The sequence below is a fragment of the Schistocerca nitens genome, chromosome 1 (genome assembly GCF_023898315.1).
Source record: "Schistocerca nitens isolate TAMUIC-IGC-003100 chromosome 1, iqSchNite1.1, whole genome shotgun sequence".
In the NCBI taxonomy this organism is placed as follows: domain Eukaryota; kingdom Metazoa; phylum Arthropoda; class Insecta; order Orthoptera; family Acrididae; genus Schistocerca; species Schistocerca nitens.
In genome coordinates this window covers 1154465174-1154474638 of record NC_064614.1, presented here as the reverse complement: position 1 = coordinate 1154474638, position 9465 = coordinate 1154465174, and the positions used below count along the sequence as shown (strand labels likewise).

General features: G+C 45.6%; 1 pseudogene; it reads right to left on the bottom strand.

Moving 5' to 3' along the window:
• Positions 1–5607: 5607 nt before the first annotated feature.
• LOC126203368 (5S ribosomal RNA) lies at positions 5608–5725 on the bottom strand (annotated as a pseudogene).
• Between the last annotated feature and the right edge of the window lie 3740 nt (positions 5726–9465).

Sequence of the window (9465 nt, the reverse complement as noted above, 5' to 3'; positions counted from 1 at the left end):
TATATGCCGTATTAGCTGGCCACACACGAGCAGATTTTTGCGCAAGACTACGGATATTTCCGATGGATTCAGGAACACCTGTAGCGCCTGCCCGTGCGTTAGTGGAGACCAGGTCTGTATCCGTCGTCCGGAGTTCTCGGAACAGACGATCCGGCCTCGTTATCTCAGCGCAAACGAGCGGATTTCTGCGAAGGGCCACGATCAGAAACCCTGTCAGTTTCCTGTGGCCTTCGCGTGAAAGTATCTTCTAGTTACTTCCATTACAGCCAAATGGATCCATAATAACCACATCAAAAAGCTTGTTCAATTTTACCGCGAAAGACCAAGTTTGTGGAAAATGTCGCATCAGCATTACACGAACAACAATATAGTAAATTAGCTTAACAGGTACAAATAGCGTAAAATATTCGTGAGACGTGGCAGTCAAATTCAGTACTCATAATAAAACGTTTGTCTTGACCACAAGTCTTTGTTATACATTTTCTGTCCTTTCGTGATCAGCATTCAGCCATTTTCAGAGGAACAAGATCATATTGGTACAGAGTATCGCATCGAAGTTAATTACAACCACATCTACATAAATAGTCCGCATTCCATCTTATGGCGCGTGGCGGAGGGTATCCCGTACCACTACCTTTTCCCTCGCAAATACGCTACTGGCCATTAAAATTGCTACACCATGAAGATGACGTGCTACAGACGCGAAATGTAACCGACAGGAAGAAGATGCTGTGATATGCAAATTATTAGCTTTTCAGAGGATGGCGCCGGTGACGACATCTACAACGTACTGACAACAGAAAAGTTTCCAACCGATTTCTCATACACAAACAGCAGTTTACCGGCGTTGCCTGGTGAAACGTTGTTGTGATGCCTCGCGTAAGGAGAAGAAATGCGTACCATCACGTTTCCTACTTTGATAAAGGTCGGATTGTACCCTATCGCGATTGCGGTTTATCGTATCGCGACATTGCTGCTCGCGTTGGTCGAGATGCAATGACTGTTAGCAGAATATGGAATTGGTCGGTTCAGGAGGGTAGTACGGAACGCAGTGCTGGATCCCAACGACCTCGTACCACTATCAGTCGGGATGACAGGCATCTCATCCGCATGGCTGTAACGGATCGCGCAGCCACGTCTCGATGCCTGAGTCAACAGATGGGGACGTTAGCAAGACAACAACCATCTGCACGAACAGTTCGACGACGTTTGCAGCAGCATGGACTTTCAGCTCGGAGACCTTGGCTGCGGTTACCCTTGACACTGCATCACAGGCAGGAGCACCTGCGATGGTGTACTCAACGTTCAAAAAAATGTTCAAATGTGTGTGAAATCTGCTAAGGTCATCAGTCCCTAAGCTTACACACTACTTAACCTAACACACACCCATGCCAGAGGGAGTACTCGAACCTCCGCCGGGACCAGCCGCACAGTACATTACTGTAGCGCCTCAGACCGCTCGGCTAATCCCGCACGGTGTACTCAACGGCGAACCTGGGTGCACGAATGGCAAAACGTCATTTCTTCGGATGAATCCAGGTTCTGTTTGCAACATCTTGATGGTCGCATCCGTGTTTGGCGACATCGCGGTGAACGCACATTGGAAACGTGTATTCGTCATCACCATACTGGCGTATAACCCGGCGTGATGGTATAGGGTGCCATTGGTTACACGTCTCGGTCACCTCTTGTTCGCACCGACGGCACTTTGAACAGTGGATGTTACATTTCAGATGTGTTACGACCCGTCGCTCTACCCTTCATTCGATCCCTGCGAAACCCTACATTTCAGCAGGATAATGTACGACCGCATGTTGCAGGTTATGTACGGGCCTTTGTGGATACAGAAAATGTTCGGCTGCTGCCATGGCCAGCACATTCTCCAGATCTCTCACCAACTGAAAACGTCTGGTCAATGGTGGCCGAACAACTGTCTCGTCACAATACGCCAGTCACTACTCTTGCAGAACTGTAGTATCGTGTTGAAGCTGCATGGGCAGCTGTACCTGTACACGCCATCCGAGCTCTGTTTGACTCAATGCCCAGGCGTATGAAGGCCGTTATTACGGCCAGAGGTGGTTGTTGTGGGTACCGATTCCTCAGGATCTACGCTACCAAATTGCGTGAAAATGTAATCACATGTCAATTGTATTGCATTTCTTCTTGGTGTAGCAATTTCAATGGCCAGTAGTGTACAACGAGGGAAAAACGGCTGTGTATATCCCTTCGTATGAGCCGTAATTTTCTCGAATCTTACTTTCGTGCTTCTTACAGGTCATGTGTGTTGGAGGCCACAGTGTCGTTCTGCCTGCAGCTTCAAATGTCGGCTCTCTACATTTCCTCAATAGTGTTCTTGCCTTCCCTCCTGAACTACTTCGATGTCTTTCAGTAATCCGGCCCGGTACAGATGCCAAACACTCGAACTTTACTCAGAATAGCGTCCTATATGCGCTCTACTTTCCTAGAATTCTCACAATTCTCACATTGACCTTTCCTACCACAATTCTCACACTATAGTTCCATTTAATATCGCCTTTCAACATTACAAAAAAATGGTTCAAATGGCTCTGAGCACTATGGGACTTAACATCTCTTGGTCATCAGTCCCCTAGAACTTAGAACTACTTAAACCTAACTAACCTAAGGACATCACAAACATCCATGCCCAAGGCAGGATTCGAACCTGCGACCGTAGCAGTCGCGCGGTTCCGGACAGAGCGCCTTAACCGCGAGACCACCGCGGCCGGCCTTCAACGTTACACCCATATATTTAAAGTCCGTGACTGTCAAGGAGGGCACTACTGAAACAGTATCCGACCATTACCGGTTTGTTTCCCCTACTCATCCGCATTACTTTTCATTTTTCTACATCTAGAGCTAGCTGCCATTCATCACACCTACCATAAATTTTGTCTAACTCATCTTGTATACTCCTGCAGTTACTCAACTTTGACACCTTTCTGTACACAACAGCCGGCCGGAGTGGCAGAGCGGTTCTAGGCGCTTCAGTCTGGAACCGCGTGACCGCTACGGTCGCAGGTTCGAATCCTGCCTCGGGCATTGATGTGTGTGATGTCCTTAGGTTAGTTAGGTTGAAGTAGTTCTACGTTCTAGGGGACTGATGACCTCAAAAGTTAAGTCCCATAGTGCTCAGAGCCATTTGAACCATGTTGTACACAACAGCATCATTAGCAAACAACCGCAGATTAATGGCCACCCCGTCCATCAAATCATTTATGTATATGGAAAATAACAGCGGCCCTTTCACACATCCTTGGGGCACTCATGACGATATCCTAGTCTTTGATGAAAACTCGCCGTCGAGGACAACATACTGAGTTCTATAACTTATGAAGTCTTCGATACACTCACATACCTGTGAACCTATTCCATATGCTCGTACCTTCTTTAACATCCTGCAGTGGGGAACGGTGTCAAACGCTTCCGGAAAACTAGAAGTATGGAATGTGCCTGTTGTCCTTCATCGATAGTTCGCATTGTATCACGTCAGAAAATGGCAAGCTGTTTCGAACTACAGATACTTTCTAAAACCAGCGAATTCGTGAAAAGCTTCTCCGACTCAAGAAAATTTATTGTATTCGAAGTGAGAATATGTTCAGGGATTATGCAGCAAATCGATGTTTGGGATATTGGTCTGTTATTTTGCGCGTCAGCTCTTCAGTGCTTCTTATACGCAGGAGCCAACTGCGCTTTTTTGCCAGGGACTGTGCACTGGACGAGAGATTCGCCAGTTACATAGGTGCAAAATGCTGACCGTGGAAAGATTAAAGCAATATAATAACTAATTAAAGCTAACACACAAGTGTTATTATGTGTTCATTATCGTATTACGCATTACTGCGTTACGCCCGTTATTTTACCAACATTGGGAGCTACTTTTCCTAACAAACGATGAAGAACGGCTTCTTCCTAGCATACTAAACCTTCACGATTCTCAGGGGAGTGTCAGAATTTCGGGAAGCCAATCTCTGCCCCGTTCAGATATCTTCAAACGTTACTGTGTCTTGGTTCTGTAGCGTGATGGTCACGAGGCAGCCAATAAACATAAGAAAAAACGGGAACACCTGAAGATGGCGATTAGGTCGGTCGTCGTAATAGTGTGCATAAACGGAAAGTACAATTCGACAGAACACCCGGAAGTACACCATTAATCATTAAAATACAATGAACTACACTGAATGCTTGTATCAATTCTAGGCTCGTAACAAAATTCAAATGTACCCACCTGAAAGTGTTTCGTAATGGTACTGGCTCTTTTGTAAGAAGTGCTTGAAGTAGTGAGGTCCAAACTAGTGGAAAGACTGACTTATACCAGTATGGTAGAAGTGTCTTGTGGTGTCACCGCCAGACACCACACTTGCTAGGTGGTAGCCTTTAAATCGGCCGCGGTCCATTAGTATACGCCGGATCCGCGTGTCGCCACTGTCAGTAATTGCAGACCGAGCGCCACCACACGGCAGGTCTAGAGAGACGTCCTGGCACTCGCCCCAGTTGTACAGCCGACGTTCATAGCAATGGTTCACTGACAAATACGCTCTCATTTGCCGAGACGATAGTTAGCATAGCCTTCAGCTACATTTGCTACGACCTAGCAAGGCGCCGTATTCAATTGATATTGAGATTCTGTTAATGTATCATCAAGAGCGATGTTCTACAAATGTGGATTAAAGTTAAGTATTCCAGAAGCTACGTACTTTTCTTTATAGCATTCATTACGTATCCTGTTTCAGACCTCACGCCAGCCTCCGTGAGCTTAAGCGCGTGCCTTTCGGCTTCCTCTCATTGTGCCTAGGCTGTCTCATACCTGTTTCTGTACTAGCGCTGCTGAGACTAGAAGAAGAAATCAAGTGCCCGCTTTGCCTGCGTAATATTGTGTATCCTTCTTAATAAAACATACAGCGTTTAATAGTTTTAAAGTAAGATTGTAATCCACACTATTGTTTAGTAGCACTCACCGTGTTTATTACTGAAAACGATGCAAAGACACAAGAGTGTCTCTCTTTGCGTCCACCCTATTCCGCAGATGAAAAATTTAGTCTGGCTTGTTCATTTTTTTGAGACAAGTGAAATACCACATCAACACAGGGGAAATGGTCTAACAGAGCACCTTAACATAAGATTTGACGAAAATAATATTTAACACCTCGAAGCTAAGCCTAGAGAGCTACACCACTGCAAGGGAAGGTGTGTTATGTTACAAATCATGCCTTTTGTCAGTCCATTTTTTCACCCATTTTGTGCGGTTTCTCTTTCGAGAACCGTAGGAGCACATAACCTACTAAACGCTGGCGACGGCCTTAATTATCTGCGTTCTCTATAATGTAAACGATTTTCAAAGTACGAAAATGTACCACACGCATTAATGTCTTAGGAACACAGCACTGTGCACTCAGGCAGGCACTCTGTCTTCAGGCCACAGTGGCCCATCGGGACCATCCGACCGCCGTGTCATCCTCATGTGAGGATGCGTATAGGAGGGGCGTGTGGTCAGCTCACTGCTCTCCCGGTCGTTATGATGGTTTTCTATGACCGGAGCCGCTGCTATTCGGTCGAGTAGCTTCTCAATTGGCACCACGAGGCTGAAAATGGCAACAGCGCATGGCAGCCCGGATGGTCACCCATCTAAGTGACGTCCACACCCGACAGCGCTTAACTTCGGTGATCTGACGGGAACCGGTGGATCCACTGCGGCAAGGCCGTTGCCATATACTTTGCACTCATATCTGCAAAAATCATGGGATGGCGCTATGCGTGTATACAGATGGCGGTATTAACACGTACGTAAGTTACAGGTATAAAAGGGCAGAGCATTCGCGGAGCTGTCATATGTACTCAGACGATTCATGTGAGAAGGTTTCCGATTTTGGCCAGGTCATCGGAATGAACAGACTATGAACACGGAATGGTAGTTGGAGCTAGACACATGGGACACTCCATTTCGGAACTCCCTATGGTATTCGATATTCAGAAATCAACAGTGTCAAGAGTATGCTGAGAATACCGAATTTCGGGCACTACCTCTCACCAAATACAACGCAGAGACTGACGGCCTTCGCATGACGACCGAGATAGGGAGTTTGCGGACAGTTGTTAGAGCTAACAGACAAGCAACACTGCGTGAATTACCGCAGAAATCCTTGTGGAACGGACGACGAACAGTGCAGCAAAATCAGGCGTTAGTAGGCTATGGAAGCAGACGACCAACGCAAGTTCATTTACTGATAGCACAACATCGCCTGCAGCGCCTCTCCTGGTCTCTTGACCATATCGGTTGCGCCTAGACGACTGCAGAACCGTGGCCACTTCCATTTGGTAAGAGATGATGGTAGAACTCGAGTGTGAAGCAGACGTCACGGAGCAATGAACCCATGATGTCGACAACGCGCTGTGTAAGCTTGTGGTGGCTCCATAGTGGTGTGCGCTGTGTTTACGTAGAACAGACTGGGTCCTTAGGTGCAACTGAATCGATAATTGGCTGGAAATGGTTATGTTCAGCAACTTGGAAGCCATTTGCCGCCATTCATGGACTTGATGTTCCCAAACAACGATGGAATTCTTACAGATGGCACTGCACCATGTCATTAGGCCACAATTTTTCGGGACTGGCTTGAAGAACAATCTGGGCAGTTCGGGAGAATAATTTGGCTACCGAGATCGCCTGACAGGAGACATATTCGAGGAGGCAGTTAATGCGCAAAATTCTGCACCGGAAATACTTTCACAGTTGTGGACGGCTGTAGAGGCAGTATTTTTGAAGTGGACTCCCATCGATTTCTAGAGTCCATGCACGTCGGGTTGCTGCTCTACGCTGAGCGAAAGGAGGTCCGATGCCATGTTAGGAGGTATCCCATGAGTTTTGGCACCTCAGTGTACAACGTACGTATGGGGAGACAGTCGCAACACTTGAAATCCGTAATCTGTGGCCTCTGGCCTGTCGAGCGTGTACCTCAACCCCGTGTCCAAATGAATACGAAAACCGCAGCTATTTACTCCACGCACAGGGTGACCTGGCCTCCAGCCAGACCCGAAAGGGTACATATGCCGGGCGGGGCCTGCCCGTTTGTGGGAAGCGACGAGCCTGAGATCGGCAGGCCAGCAGTTGTCTCCCACAGCGGAAGACAAGTCGTGTGTGCCCAGCTGAAATTTGAAAGAAATTTCAGACAATGTACCTTTGGATCACAGCGTTGTATGGTAGGGAATCGTGCATTTTGGGAAATCTGGGACAGAAGAGAATCAAAACGTTTAAAGTGTTGTGCTACACAAGAATGTCTAAGATTATGTTGTTTGATAAGGTAAGGAATGAAGAGGTTTTCAAAAAAAAAAAATGGTTCAAATGGCTCTGAGCACTATGCGACTTAACTTCTGCGGTCATGAGTCGCCTAGAACTTAGAACTAATTAAACCTAACTAACCTAAGGACATCACACACATCCATGCCGGAGGCAGGATTCGAACCTGCGACCGTAGCGGCCGCGCGGTTCCAGACTGTAGCGCCTTTAACCGCTTGGCCACCACGGCCGGCGAAGAGGTTATCCGCAGAACTGATAAAGAAAGAAAAATTGACAACGAAAATGGACAGGAAGATATGACATGTGTAAAAATACAGTGCTAGAGGGATTTGGAGAGGGTAAAAAAGGTAGAGAAAGAGATTGGAATACACTCAACAAACAACTGAGGATATAGGGTACAAGTAATATTCCTAGATGAAGAGGTTAGAGTTGAGACAGGAGAAGAATTCGACGCTTGCTTCATCAAACCGTTCAGAAATATATTACCCAAAAAAAAAAAAAATTAACAGAATTCTCTCAAAATCTACTTGTTTGTTCTTAGAAATGAAAGGCGTTTCAAAAGGTTCATTCGAATTACCAAGACCAGAACTTCTATGTGAATGAATAGGCAAGCTTGATGTAAGGGGGCGTGCTGAAAAATAATACCTCCGAACTTTTATGCCAAAACTCGTAAGGTTTTAAATAAAACAAACGTTATTAACATCCTACGCCTTTACCCTTGATGTCTACATAATCGCCATCTCTGCCAGGAGTGGGTCCCGAACTAACCTTCACGCCAGATCACAAACGAGCGCTGCGATGTCTGCATCCATCCTGCCCCTTCAGTCCACTGTTATCAATCAACCTCCATACAGTACCGACTAGGCCTCACACGATTTTCATCTTCTTGCAGATCTTAAAGAACACCTTCGAGCACTTCACTTTGATGGTGATGAACCGGTGGAAGCAGAGGTAAGATCGTGGGTCCGTCAACAAAGTCAAACAATCTGCAGTGACGATATCAACGAACAGGTGTCTTGTTGGGAGAAACATGTTCGTCGCCGGGATTTCTACGTTGTAAAATAAGTTCAAATGGTCCAAATGGCTCTAAGCACTATGGGACTTAATGTCTGAGGTCATCAGTCCCCTAAACTTTGAACAACTTAAACCTAACTGACCTAAGGACATCACACACATCCATGCCCGAGGCAGGATTCGAATCTGCGCCCGTAGCAGCAGCGCGGTTCTGGACTGAACCTCACGACCACAGCGGCTGGCGAAAAATAAGAGTGTAGACCTGACGAATAACGATCTAGAATGTTAATATCGTTCATTTTATTTAAAAAGCTTGAAGAGACTTCCCACAAAAACTTCGGAGGCACTTTCCAGCCTGTCCTCGTAAACTGTAATTTACCATATATATATATATATATATATATATATATATATATATATATATATATATATATATATAATGATTTTTTTTGTAATACAAAGGTCAACCCAGTTCTAGAAATCTTTCGCGTCCATGATCATTCAACCTGGGGTACTTTTCACAAATATGTTTATGATAAAGGTTTTCATTTAACTTCGACAAATGTTCAATTGCCCTCCAATGGACGCACGACAAACATCCATGCGACACACAAACTCCTCATACACCTGCGCGACTAGGACTGGGGTTACTGAATTCACAGTTATTGGAAGGGGAAGCGCATAGTTACAGGCCCATGATGCAGTGCGAGACCCGTACGTCCCACAGGTGTAGTTCCATAATTTCGACGAAAATTATACCTTATAGGTGTAACTAAGTTATGGCTGTTGAAACGGAAAATGGAAAACACAACTGTGTTGTTTTCTTCTCCACTCGACAGACACTGGGCAATCAACAAACGAGTTAGTTGCAGCAAGGAGATACACTCGACCACCAGGTGAACTGACATCTTACAACTAGCACCGAGGTAAATTTTAGTTTCGATGCTTAAAATTCCCACTAGTTCTCTACTCCTTTCTTATGGAAGACTGTATAGTGAAGAAGAATGGAACTTTTTGAAATAACATATATATTCCTGACAGGTTAGTACAGCAAGCGGATGATATTCTAGTAATGTTTCTAATTTATTCGTCTTTTTATTGTGCCTTTGTTCCGCATAGAAGCAAGTCGTCCAGATTTTTAA